Genomic DNA, 14,875 nt, shown 5'->3' with positions numbered 1-14,875 from the left:
GACGAGTAGCCATTCTACATCATCTTACTACACTGATGGACAGTGACTGTAATGGGGTTTGTTGGGGGGGACTTGGTGATGGGGGGGTGTCTAGTAAACATAATGTTCCTCATGTAATTGTAGGTTGATGATACCAAAATGAAAAAAAATAAAAATAATAGAAATCATTTATTTTTGAAAGTTAGGCAATTGAGGACTATTTGAGATGGGGAAGTTTAACATTTTATCTTTTTCTGCAAAGTAAAAACATAGTCATAATAAAGTTGTTCTTTTTATACTGTGTAAGTTAGATAAATTCCATTAACTATTGTGGCCAATTTAATTGCAAAACAAATCAAAGAGTGAGATCCCAAAGCATTCTTTGGGTGAATGAAAAAATTAAACAATGGTTATACTGATAATGAGAAAGTCTCTAATCACAAACAACTCTTTAAATTATCATGAAGAAAAAATATAAAAATTTAAAGTTTGGGAAGAATGTGCAAAATGAGCCCAATTTAATCACAAATGATTAGTACAATGCACATATTCTTGTGATATGTATACAATATATATATATATATAAATAACCCAGAAGTCATATATCTAAATATTTGGTTTCCTTTCAAGGTAGTCACTTTTAAAAAATAGATGCATAGTTCAGATACTGTTACCTTTATTTCAGGATATTTTCTGTTTTGGAGATTACATGTTTTCAGGAACTTTAATATGATTCATCTCACTTTTTAGGATGAATTTTCTGTCTTTGGAAATAGCGAATATATTTTACTGAATTTGATAAATATGATATAACTGTTTAATCAACAATGAAGCATGATTGGAATAAACATAAGAATTATTTTCTTTTAATTGATTCTCTGACGATTTTAAAAGACTTTAACTTAAAAGGTAGAAGAAAGAGAAGGGAAGTAGTACAGATAGAAATAAGAGGGAAGGAAAATTATGTGCTTGGCAAGTATTGAAAATGTTTTCATTCTAAGGTGGTGAGATGTAAAACACACACACGCACACACACACACACACACACTCACATATGCATAATCTTAAAGTCCTTTCCAGAAGGTATAGGTCAGATGGTAGACCCCCAAAATTTCAAAGATACTAATGAACAGCCTTAAAAACTGTATTTTTCTTGGACACTTTATGGACTGAAGAGTCTGGCAATATTAAGAAAAAGTAATTGGGAACTTGCCCAAGGAAAACAATGAAGTTTTCAAATAAGAACTGTACAATTTTGTCTATTTGTCATTATCTTTAATTACTGCTGCCTGGTTAAATGAGATAATAATACAGAGCCATGCTTTGAACCTTTAAAACTTTACGTGAGCCTGGTTTTAGGTACTGCTACCACCTTCCTCCCACTTCTCCATTCCATTCCTAAGGTTTCCTCTTCTGTTTTCCCTTTTCCTTTCCCTTTATGAAGTGAGTATATAGAGACAGTCCACACATAACCTTATGTCTGTCCCCCAGTGACAACAGTTCAAAAGTATTAACAAAATAAAAAATAAAAAGAAGAAGAAAACAGTGTAACAGCGGTAGTCGGTTACGTTCCATCCTAAAATCTGTGGCGGTTTTTCTAAAATATGTTTAAACTTCTCCTCTCTCCAAAATTTCCTTTATGGTAATCACTTCTCATACCTTAGTCTAAACTCTAAACTCTCAAAATCGCTATTTACCTGAATGTTACTCTCTCTTTAGCTTCCATCCTCTCCCTCCCTACCTCCCCCATCTTTCAAGAGCTTCTCCTCAATAGATGTTCTTGGGTAGAATGAGTCTGCCCTCTTTTCCTGGATGTTTTCAAATCTGTATCTTCCACATCTACCTGGCTCACCACCCCAAAACTCAGGGACATGAAAACGCTAATTAAACAACCACTCTGGGCAGATGTCAAGGAAGGAATACTGTATCATAAGCATATGTATTTTAAGAAATCTTGTACCTTGAACATCAACTTTTGTTAGGTTTCTGAGCCCATGTGAAAGATTTTTTTCTCTTTTTATAGAACTTAAAGGAAAATGTGAAAAAAACATTCACTGGGAATCATTTAATTAGCTCCTCAAACAAGAAGCTGAAATAATGGAAGATCACAGAGATGTTACAGGCAATTACTAACAAACACCAAAGAAGTATATAATTTTCATCTTTTGGCCACAGAGTAAGTAGATGAGAATTGTTTGAGTTTTGTTTTCTCTAACACTCTGAAAGGGAAATAGGAAATGTTTAAAAATCATAACATTTAAAGGCAAGTGAATGTCAATGAATTGAATCCTGAGAGGGAAAAAAAAAACAGAAAAAATGAAGAGAGGCCTGAGAGAAGACAGTGCATGCTGTGGATTTCATGCTGGAGCAGTAGAAGGGAGTCCAGCAAACAGAGCTGACTTCCAGAAACTAACTGAGCACATTTCTTTTAGGTAATTAAAGACAGAAACTCTGTAAGATTTTATTTTCCATGTACAGTTTATTATATAAATATGACACTTTACTCACAAATATTACAATCCAGGGTAGATTACACAAAGTCATTACATTTTAATTCATATACATTTAAGGAAGTTTAAGGGATTATGGGCAATTTTGATTCCAAATTTTTTGCTGCTGATTCTATAATATCACTTTATCTACTGAGGTGCAGCTTCATTGCTTTTAGCTTGCTTAGGTCTGGGTTTAGAGATATACACATAAATGTGCTTGTATGTTTTAACATTTTATTCATTCATATATGTTTTCCTTTCCCCAGTATTGGTCATGCGTAGTAGAATGTATTATTTAGAAACATCACTTCTCAAACATCTATGTCCCTGTCTCCAAACCCTAGAGCCCTTCCACTATTTAGCAAAGGTCATGAGATAGAACAGCCACCACCTTTATCAAGGAAGTCACTGTTCAACATTCAATTATGAAGTTTTCAAAACATTCCTAGGCACACACGAGACTAAAATCAAGAATTTTTTATTTGCAACAATGAATCTTTGTTCTGAGTAAAAAAAATTGTATGGCATTCAAATATTTGTCTCTTCATTTAGAAATTTCTCTCTTCCTAATTTTCTTTTTTGTATTTCCTTCTTTTTCTTCTTGAATTCATTTTTTAAGGTTGAACTTTGTATATGTGTTTTTATATTAGGCCACTTCAAATCTCTTATTTTTATATTTGAGCATTACAATTTAGCATTAATTTGGATAAGATTCAAGAGATTATTATAGCATAAGTTTAGGAACATTACTAAAGGATGACATTATTTATTAGGCATCCAACAAACAGGTCAGAGTAACCTTGTTTTCTAATTTAACAAGGTAACTAGTCTAGTAGAATTAAGGTATTTAGTAGACCTCAATCTTGAATCAGCAAGGCATTAGGTAGCCTCCCTTGCTGTAATGGTGAAGGATAAAGACATAATAATTGACTATTGTAACTGGTTGAACGACTGAACAAAAGTTAGCAGTAGGTGAATTAGCATAACCGGGAGGAATAGAATACTGTCCCAGTCAGTGCTTTTATAACTGACTTAAATGAAGATATAAAAAGCATGCTGTAAATAGGAAGTCAGATCTCTGTCCTCTACTTTTGAGGTTCATTTTCTTGGCGTGCACAGGAAGCATCTGTCTTGCTCCTTTTGGCCAGTCATCACCCCCAATCTGTAGAAATCTTTTGGCTCCTGATAGAATCCCACCTTCAACACTGCACTGAACTTACCAGTCAAAATGTTCAAGATGACAGAGTGTCTATTCCTGTGATTATTTATCTCTCTCTTCTTAGAACTGTTATAAATCTGATCCATAAAAGTTGGTCCTGAATTGCTATTTACATCATTTACCAACTGATTGTTGTTTCATAGCTGTATCTACAACATGAAATTATAATGATCTTGAAGGCAAGACAGGGGTTTATCTTATTTTCCATTTAAATTCTCCTTCTTTTCCTTTAATAAGAAAGTGAAAACTGTTTTAACATTTATTTAATTTTTAAAATTTTTCAATCTTTTTGTTACCTTTACCTAGACTTCCTCGGAATTTTCTATGCCACTCAGAACATTTTCATTTTCCAGTGGTTTCTATAGGCTCTTTGATTTTGCTTCCTTTATCTTCTCATAACATCTTGCACATGTCTTGAACATAGTATTTATAACATTGTGTTATCCCTGCACCCAAGAAGCTGCCAGTTTAGCAAGTCAGATATATACCACACAGTACAGGCATACCTTAGAGATAATGTGTACTTGGTTCCAGACCTCTGTAATAAAGCAAATATTGCAATAAAGCAAATCAAATTAATTTCTTGGTTTCCCAGTACATAAAAAAAGTTGTCTGCACTATATATAATCTATTAAGTGTGCAATAGCATTGTCCAAAAAATATGTGCATAGCTTTGTTAAGAATGCTTCATTTATAAAAATGTTGACCATCATCTGAACTTTCAGTGAGTTGTAATCACTGGTCACAAATCACAGTAACAAATATAATAATAATGAAGAGTTGGAAATACTGTGAGAATTACCAAAACATGACACAGAGACACAGTGAGCAAATCCTGTTGGAAAAATGGTGCCAGTAGACTTTCTTGATGCAGTGTTGCCATGAACCTTTCATTTATATATAACAATATTTGCCAAGTGCAAGAAAGCAAAGTTCAATAAAATGAGGTATATCTGTGTAGTGTAATAACATTCTGGAAAATGTTTTCAAAATTCTATGTGTGCATAAAGATCCAATTAATTTTTCATCATATAATCATTAGAGAAGTTCTCATAAAAAAAATCACTTGTACAACTGTAAGTTTTGAAAGATAAGTGGGAATTCTGTGGCAAAATAAGACTGATTAGAAGTGAAGAAGGGATGCTAAAGAAGAGGAGGATACATAGGCATAGATAAAATTGAACTAAAATCCATGGGGATAGGCATGAATGTATGAAGACTACTGACTCTCTGGAAACAAAACAGTTCAGTAGGCTAAAGCATAGGATACCTGGTAAGGAAGGCTTCAAAGCAGGCTGGAAACAGCACAGGACCAAGAGGTTCCTGGAGTGTCATGCTGTCTACAGGGTGTGCAGTGGCTCAAGGTGATTCTGAATCAGACAGCTATAAAAATTCTTGCCGGCATACTGACTTTCCCTACCATTCTAAATTGGAACATTTATTCAACCTCTGGAAAATGTGATGGAAAACAAGCTAGGGTGAAGTGCACATCGCTAACAATAGTTTCAGTTCAACTAAATGGCTGTGCCTGTTCCCTCTGAAGCTTAATTATAGCCATCAGAGGAAGCCTCTTAAATGCTTGCTAACTCACTCTACAGTATGAGGGGAAGGTTCACCAAAGTCTTTTAAAATCACAAGAAAGCAGTATTGCCCAGGTGATGTATTAGGTTTGCCTGAAACACTGGAGAATTTATGTCTAAATTCAATAATCCTATTATCTGCTGTACAAATTTTCCCAAGCCTATCAACTGGTCCAGACAAGCTACCTGGGGAAAGAAGTGCAGGGAGTGCCTCCCCATTGCCTAAGAAAACTTAGCCAATAAAATTAAAGAGCTTCACTTGGGATTCAAGGTTCTTCTGTGATCTGTCACACCTTCGGTTTCAGTGTCATCTCCCAGTTTCCTTCCCCATCAAACACCAGAGGTTTAAACCACTAGAATCCGGAGTCACCTTCATTCTTCCTGTACTTCTGCCCATTAATTAATATTTTCTCTATCTAAAACACATTGTTTGTACCTCTGTCTGAATCGGACTCAATTTTCCTGACCAAGCTAAAGAAAAGCCTGTTTCTAAAATATTTTTCACAGTTTCCCAAGAAGGAATCAATCTCTCTCTTCTGACTTACAATAAAACATAGCATTTTATTTTGCATGGCATATAGCATATGGTGTATTATATTTACCTTATCAAAGTTATTCACTATTACTTAAAATAGATATAATCTTTGAGGATAGAGATTTATTTGAAATACACCAGTATCCTTCATAACCACTAGGAAAAATATTAGAAGTTAAATAGCTATGTTGGGTGGGAGGATCAATGCTTATATGATTCAGTTTTCAAAAGCCAAGTTTATTTTATTTAGTTATGTTGCATGAAGAGGGCAATATGTATGACTTGGGATTGTTCCCTGAATGTATGACAAACTGAATCCTGTTATCTATTAGATAATATAACCCCATAACTTCCTTACCTCCATCCCCTTGATGCAGGTAAATTTTGCATCATAACTTTTATTACAAATTGTTTTAATAACAATCCCAGTTGATATAACAAATTACTCCTATGTACAATAACTTACATAGGAGGAAGTCTCTTTCTCAATTGTGTAAAGCTGATTGACAGACAGCTTTTGTGCAATGATGAAGAGACCCAGTCTCCTTTTATTTTGGGCTTTAACACATGGCTCAAATCAGTCATGCTTACTTGCATCAAGGTGATAGGAAGAAGGAACTTATTGTGAAGGCTTCACATGTAATTCTTTACCAACTTGGCTTAAAAGCAAAGCACAAAACATTCACTATTGCTGAGAACTAGTTTCATGATCACATGCATAAGCAATGAGGGTGGAAAAATTAGTTCCCTTGTTGGGCTTCCCCTTTCCAGCTATGATTCTGTATTTATTCCAGCAGTGGAGTATGAATTGTGCAGACAGTTAGATTCCGTGACTACCAAATAACCTTTTTCTCACCCTTAGGATATACTCACTCAGCTCCTCATAGGAAACAATCTAAAGCATTACCCAGTCATTGCAACCAGCAAAAGTTCAGGATTTCTGAAAGTAGCTCTTTATGGAGGCCAGTGTGTAGAAGGGATGCTGTCAACCCCATTCCCTCTCCTGTACTCAGTATATGATGGAAGGACTTGGCCAGGCCCATCACCGCTCATGCTCTTATTCAGGATGAGAGAGCAATGAGACACACATGAATGTCTCTGGCACGCAGCACCGATAAAAATCTGCTCGCCTGGACTGGTGGAGGCTCCTGCCCTGGTGTTAGGGCACATTTGTCTGTAAGGCTCTGATTTTGTTATCTGAAACAATGCCCTTTTTCACAGTTCTTTGTGGTTTCTGGCTCCACCCTCCAACAGGATCTTCCCTGCCCTTTGTCATCGGGGACCAACCTGAGACGGAATTCGGAACATGTTCACCTGCATGGCAGCGTGACCTTCAAAACCCCCTTCTTTATGGCCAAGTTCAGAGACTCAGCTTATTGAAGATAAGAGAATATTTCATCTGGGCTTACAGTTTCTCTGACAATACAGATCATCAGAACTTAGAAAGTTCCCCAACTATTTCCTTTTACTTGTTTCCTTACACAGTTCACTGTGTTCAAAGTCCTTGCCCAGCTACTATTCCAAAGTCTACCTGTGTCTTTTCTTTCTTGATCTCCTGTCTCTATCTCTATATAGTGGATAATTGTGATATCTGAAATAATAAGCTTAGATAAGAAATCAGCATCCTTAATATGATCTTGGCAACAAACCTGAGTGATTTTTTAATATGAGAAAATGCATATGACTTCTGTTATTAGAGGGCTTTTAAAATGCTATTTCTTACCGTAGGGGGTCTAGAAGCAAACAGCTTTTTAATCTCCTTTGAAGCCTCACATTTCTGGGTGTTCTCCATATTCCCTTTGGTTTCTACTGGTATGCTTCCAAACACTTATCTAAATTCATCACTTTCTTATCATATGTTAAAATAAAAAAGTAAAAGCCAAAACATACTCCCACTCTGATTGTTTCCAGTCTTTTCCCCCAGAATTAGGCACACTAGGCATGTGGGATAGCTTTCGATTTATCCTAATGATGTCATTTTTAAACACAGTCTCAAAACTGCATGTACTCTTCCCATACTTAGAGGTAAGGTCTCTGGCCCATCCCCTTCAGTCTGGGCTGGTCTGGGACTTTGCCAGTTGTTAGAGTAGGTCAGAGGCGAGGCTATGTGACTTCTGAGGATAGGTCATACATGTCCACGCCATGTGTGCCTGGCTGTCTCAGGATGCTCCTCCTGAGAGCACCTTCCAGGACTTAGCTGCTGTGCTCTGAGAAGCCCACATTACATGGAGGTGCCCCACGTAAGTGTTCCGGTCAACAGTACCAAATGGACTCAGCCTCTGAGTCTTCCTGGCTAGATGTCAGAACCTCCGGATTTCTTTCACATAGATTACACTTACTTGTTCTTGAATTTCCTATAGCTGAATCATATAAAATGTGCTCTTTCTATTGCTGCACATAATGCTCATGAAATTCATACATGTTGATGCATGTATCTGTCGTTCATTCTTTTTAATTATCTAATACTACATATACCATGATTTATTTGTCTATTCTGTTGATGGACATTTGGACTGTTTCCAGTTTGGACTGTTATGAATAAAGCTACTCTGAACTTCTTGTACAAGTCTTTTAGTAGACATGCTTTCATTTGTTTGGGGAGTAGAACTGCTGGACTACAGGGTAGGTAAATTTTTAACTTTATAAGGAACAAACACTTTCTGAAGTGGTTTTTACCATTTTAACACTCCCATCAGCAATATATGAAAGTTTCAGTTGCTTTATTACTCAATATATTTTAGTAAATCAGAGAGGTTCCTATTTACTTTTCAGTGTCTTCTGTCTCTCTTCAGAGACTTTAACAGAATCTTTTTGGTAATGTTAATTTGCAGGTATGTGGGTGTCCAAATTCCAGATGCTTCTTGCCCAGTTTCTAATATGCATTCTCAACATAAACAAATAGAAGCATTTACACAACATACAGAGTCATCTAATTTTATCAAATAGTTCTGTTCCTGAAAAACTTGTTTGTAAGGCTAATTTTTTGTAAATCAAGTCACATACTGAGATAAGTTTCCCCTATTTTAATGTTCAGTTCAAATCCTCTTTTTCCATGATGTCCTCTCTTGTCCTGGCCTCAAGATATTTCTTCATTCTCTAAATTTCAGCAGTCCCAGTGATCAAATGTCACTCCTTTGGGCCTTTATCATGCATGACTTGATTGATTAACCTATTTATCCGCATGTATACATTTCATTTTCACACAAATATATTCCATACTCAGTATTTTTATTGAGAGAATGAACCACATTTCATACTTAAAAAAAAAACACATACTTTAAAAAAATCTTTCATAGGATGCAGTGTAGTTCCTTGTATGCAGGATTTACTGAATAAAATTTCTGACTCAATTAGTTTTCTGTTTTTGTTTTGCTTTTGGCAAGGCATAACTGTTACAATTTGGCTTAAATAATTACTTGTTTTAATTATATGGTAATTTCCTCAATTTTCCTTTTTTTTTGACTAATGAAAGCCACGCCTAAAGTTAAGATTGACTAGAATCTGCTTCCCAGACTTCCTTATTTCCTGGTTTAAAGCATACCCACACAATGTGGTTTGAAATAAAAAGCATGCCATAAGGAGATTAAGGATTCCATCTGGGGTTTCCCTTTAATTCTCCACTGGGGCTGTGGATTGCCATTTACAGGCCTCCACAAAGTACTGGATCCATTTGCCCATCCCTGGAGGTTGACATTCTTCGAAGCCCAGCGCACAGATCATCTGTCTCCAAGCCGTTTACTCCTCTTGGATGCAGAGGCCTGTCTGGTGTTTGGTGAACCTACTCTACTCTGTTCATGCCTCCTTTTTAGTACCTGGTACTGTGAAGCAGAATTTATTTATATGTATGTTTGTCCACAAGTGGCTATGACTTTTCAGGTATCCTAAACCTTTAAGGGTTTCTATTTTAACATTTTTTAAAAACATGCAAATCTCCAGAGAGGTTTCAGCTGGGGAAAAGACTAATCTCCTTATGGCATTTTACATAACAGGGCTGAAAGTAGAACCATTAATAAGAACAGTATCATCACTCAGAGCGCCCAAAGCTCACAGATGAGAAGCAGCCCCGTGACTTTCACTAATGCTTATGTACATGACTTGATTAATATTTAAAGAATATCTTGGTCTCATTTTTGCCACTATTAAGGTAACTAACCTGTAATTACAGACAAGTTCCTAATGGGTTGGGTTTTAAAGCTCGTTAGCTGTCTGTGGGGAATGGCGTGCTTTCTTTTAGCGGAGACTGGAGCAGGCCCTTGGGTGCTTCTGTGCACCAGACTCCGCCAGCTGGGTTTTTCGAATGTCATGGCCACCGTCCTCCGATCCGTGGGCCGCCTACCCCTAGCAGCAGTCCCCTTCCCCAGCTTTTGCACCCTCATAAAAAGTCAGTTGGTCTTTCAGGTAATGGAGAGACCATGCTCAGTTCGCGCGTCTGTCATTGTGTAGACTGGCCGGGGCAGGTAAAAGGGTGTTGTGTAAATGTGGAGTGTTTCTGAGAGGAACAACTAGTAATTACTCCACCTAGGGGGTGGGGGTGGGGTCTGAATTTTCAGTCGGGGTGCTGGGATAAACTTATTAGCCTTTGCTTATCCTGGCATGACTTTCTGATGAGCAAAATGGTATAATTTCATTAGTAGGCAGCTCATGTTGATGTCACGCTTTACAAATTTGCTAAATTTGTGTCCAGAATTCATTGTCTCCAACCCTCATTGCCAAATGAAATTTTTGGAGATGCCTAATTCTGACTTTGACTGTTTGCCCATGAATGCCTATCTGCATCCGTGAGAATGTTCTTGTCTCAGTCCCTGTGATTTTGTATGTGTGAATCTCTACTTTGCTTCTTAGTAAATACTTGAAAATGGTTCATAAAAAGTCTGAGGACTTGAGAAAATAAAATAGTTTAGACTGGCTTATAGTGAAAGGCAATAACAGTCTACTGCCTCTTCCCAGGAGGCAATTATGTTTAGCCCTCTATTTTTATTTCTTTAAGTATTTAGTTCCATAACTCAAAATAATGAGCTTAATATTCCTGTATCTTGGATTTACCAACATTTGGAGTCACACGACTCCTGTCTTTCTCCATAGTTTTTGTTATTGAATTTCTTAAATCTTAGATGCCTTTGCTTATATGACTTGTCATTATGTGTGCCACCTAGAAGGTAAAAATATCAGGGCCATGGATTGATCCTGTTGGACCCATCCTGGTTTCAGAGATGTTAAAATATGACACATTAAATATTTGTCATGTGCCAGTTGCTGATCCATGTGCAGAGCAAACAGGTTTGAAAGAAAAATTATTACTGCCCTTACGTTGCTGAGTGCAGTAGAGGAGATACCCAGCAAGCAAATAAAATTGTATTTTATTTAATCTGAAGCATTTTGATGCTGGTGGTTTATAAGCTTTCCAGAGGATAACAGCTAAGGTTTTTCACACAGTAGCAAGGCTGTCACCTGGCTGACTCTAGCTGTAAAATGCTCTGTATGGGGCCAGCGGTAACTGAAGGAAGGTTGTTAGAAGATACCCAATTCTGGTTACAAGATAAGTATTAGGGATATAATTTTCTTTTGGTAATTAGGTCTGTCCATACATTGCTATTGTCAGGAATAGATGTATTTTCTTCTGTAACATGTCATAATTGCTCAAAACATACCACATTTTACTTTCATATTTCAACCCTGATTTCCCTTGCACATTTTATCCCCAAATAGCCTTTCATTTTTGTTGGTGACTAAAGAAAAATTTGCCTTCAGCATATCTTCAAACTTTTTGACAATATCTAATTGTAAAATATCTATTACATGAGTGTACTTTCTTCCCTCAAGTTTGTTGGAGAATAACCCTAAGTAGCTTGGGATGGAAAGAGTTAAATGTTTTGTGTCCTCTGTGACCAAAAAACATTTTGTTTGCCTCATGCTTGATTGATAGTTGGGCTAGGTATAGAATACTAGTTCAACATTTCCCCACAGAACTTAGAAAGTATCATATTGCTCTATTGTCTTCCAACATCCAGTGTTGTAATGTCTGTCTAATGCCAGTGACAGTAATATTTTATTTTGGTAATCGTTTTTGTTTTTCCTCTCTGGAAGCTTTTGGGGTTTTCATCTATCCTGGGTTTTGGAAACTGTATGGTGATAGGTCTCGATATGGATATTCTGTTACACATCCTAGCTGTTACAAGTGTGTTCTTTCAGCTTAAAGGCTTGATCTTTATTTAACTCTGGGAAACTTTATTCCAGAATTTTTCTGTGCTGTTTTCTTTGTTCTCTCTAGTTGGAATCTTTTGTTTCTTGTTGTCTTCTAATGTTTTTCCTATTCTGGGAAATTACTTTGAATCTTATCCAGCTCAATGGTGACATTTTAACAATCATATTTTTAATTCCAAGAAATCTTTTTGTACTGGTATGTCTCTTTCAGCTGTTTCTGTTTTAAAGATGCATTTTCTTTACTCTGTCTTAGGATAATATTTAGGGCTGTCTTTTAAAAATTCTTTTCTGTTAATTGGATTATCTCTTTTTCCTCCTAATCACTTTTTTTTTGTTTGGCTTGGGTTTTTTTGTTTTTGTTTTTTCTTGCTAATGATTTTTGTCACAGACTTGATAATTGGTTGTTTACATTTATAAATGAAGGACTAAGTAATGGTTGAGTATTACTGCTTCTGTTCAGGTAGTCCCTCCCACCAATTTTTTAAATGGAAGAACAAATTAGGACTTCTTTCTACATGAATGGGATGTGCTATTGGCCAGCCTGTTGGAAAAAAATATTGAGTTAAGCTACCTTTTTCACAGATTTAAGTAACTTAGGAGACATAAGTAAGGGGTGTGGATGAGGGCCATGTACAAAGCTGTTCCATGAGTTAATCCCCACTTTCTCAGTCTGCGTCACTTTCCCCTGCAACCACTGTGTGCATGTTCTGTGATAAGTAGTTTTATCTACAATTCATCATCTAGAAATTTGTTGAAATGTTGGCTAATGATCCCTTTCCTATTTATTCACTTTGGTACAATGGATTTACATACACTTTATTGCCTTTATTTTATTGTCTGCATATAGCAATCTGGAAATCATTTAATTTTGAGCAATAAATGAAGTTTACTTTCTAAGAGAAAAGGAAGATATGTTTTATTGTCTGGGTTCATTTAGTTCATATGTCTAAAAATAATTTTCTCTGTTTAATTTTTTATTTGGAGTCAGAGTCTTTGTAATGAGCATGTCTTTCGGTGGATTTATATAAGAAAAAAGTCTTGACAAGTACCAAATGATCTCACTCATATGTGGAGTATAAGAACAAAAGAAAACTGAAGGAACAAAACAGCAGCAGAAGCACAAAACCCAAGAATGGACTAATAGTTACCAAAGGGAAAGGGACTGGGGAGGACGGGTGGGAAGGGAGGGAGAAGGGCAGGAAAAAAAGAAAGGGGGCTTTACAATTTGCATGTATAGTGTAGGGGGGGCACGGGAAGGGCTGTGCAACACAAAGAAGATAAGTAGTGATTTTACAGCATCTTACTATGTTGATGGACAGTGACTATGAACGGGGATGTGGGGGGGACTTGGTGAAGGGGAAGCCTAGTAAACATAATGTCCTTCATGTAATTGTAGACTAATGATACCAAAATAAAATTAATTTTAAAAAAAAGAAAAATGTCTTGAGAGAATTATAGATTACAAAATTACTTAGTTCCTTTATGGTTCCTCAGTATATAATATACTTCAAAGACAGGAGAATTCATGGGTATGCTTCCTGATGGAGAGAATTTGACAACAGTTTCCATGCAGCTGTTCTGTCATCTAACAATAGATTTTAGATCATAAGATACAACCACTCTGGGTACATACATACAATGGAATACTATTCAGCCATAAGAAGGAAACAGATCCTACCATTTGCAACAACATGGATGTAGCTAGAGGGTATTATGCTCGGTGAAATAAGTCAGGCAGAGAAAGACAAATATCAAATGATTTCCCTCATTGTGGTGTACAACAATGAAGCAAAACTGAAGGAACAAAACAGCAGCAGACTCACTGACTCTAAGAAGGGACTAGCAGTTACCAAAGGGGAGGGGTGGGGAGGGAGGGAGGGACTGAGGGGTATTATGATTAGCATACATGGTGTGGGGGAGGTCATGGGGAAGACAGTGTAGCACAGAGAAGACAAGTAGTGACTCTGGCATCTTATCTACACTGACGGACAGTGAGTGCAATGGGGTATGGGGGGGACTTGATAATATGTGTGAATGTAACCCATTGTTTTTCTTGTGAAACCTTCATAAGAGTGTGTATCAGTGATTCCTTAATAAAAAAAATTAGATATAACCACTCTGCTTCAGCCTGAGTTTAATTATACTTCATTGGAAGCCTTTTTGGGGAACCGTTTCTGAGAATGATGATGAATACCATCAGTCAACCCTAAACAAAAAAGCAAAATAAAATGGAATTATTTCAGAATTTCAGTATTTACTAATTATAGAAGAAAACTAGATTAAAGAGCAAATTAAGTAGATCTTATGGATGCATAAATTTTTTTTTCCCTTCAGTGATATAGGTCCACATTTTTTTTTTCCCTTCAGTGATATAGGTTCCCTTCAGTGTATGTAAAAGCCTTCTGGTGATGTGTTTTGGAAATTAAGCAGTTCCAGTTTTAAGAAGGCATTATGATGCATGTAACGTATATGATATCCCCAGTAGGGTCTGGGGTAGCACTCCCTAAAACATATTTCTGCAGGGAAAGTTATTAATAGTTACAGTAAGTGGAGACAGACAACTAAAAATGGCTTCACATCCACTCAGCTCAGGTTTTGTCATCCAATGAGTTAATGAAAATGTTAGGTTTTAGAACTATGAAAGTACAGAGAGTGTGTGGATTTGTGTTTTTAAATTGACTGCTTATTGAATTCACTTACCAGATTCTAGAAGTTCTTTTATTCCTCATTTGTTTTGTGTAGTTATTTAAGCTTGAAAAGCAGCAAAATTCACTGTAAAGTACATTTCTCTCTTGGAGAATGACGAGTTAGGAAAACTGTAATGGGGGCTCACTGGTATGTAATTAATATAATGAGTGTGTTAGGATCA

At 36.4% G+C, this 14,875-nt stretch overlaps 1 long non-coding RNA gene across 2 annotated transcripts in view; it reads left to right on the top strand.

Moving 5' to 3' along the window:
- Window positions 1-14,875, top strand: part of LOC118967235 (uncharacterized) — a 152,698-nt gene that overhangs the window by 83,262 nt on the left and 54,561 nt on the right. The window contains exons 7-8 of one of the 2 annotated variants that reach the window (XR_012121441.1): window positions 2,003-2,155; window positions 7,060-8,195. This is a non-coding gene — a long non-coding RNA (uncharacterized lncRNA). Of the gene's footprint in view, window positions 1-2,002; window positions 2,156-7,059; window positions 8,196-14,875 lie in introns of those variants that run through there. The other variant, XR_005054128.2, reaches the window with a different exon arrangement.

Source organism: Manis javanica, chromosome 10, assembly GCF_040802235.1.
Source record: "Manis javanica isolate MJ-LG chromosome 10, MJ_LKY, whole genome shotgun sequence".
Taxonomy (NCBI): Eukaryota; Metazoa; Chordata; class Mammalia; order Pholidota; family Manidae; genus Manis; species Manis javanica.
The sequence above is the reverse complement of the archived record's forward strand: the minus strand, read 5'-3'. Positions and strand labels throughout refer to the sequence as shown.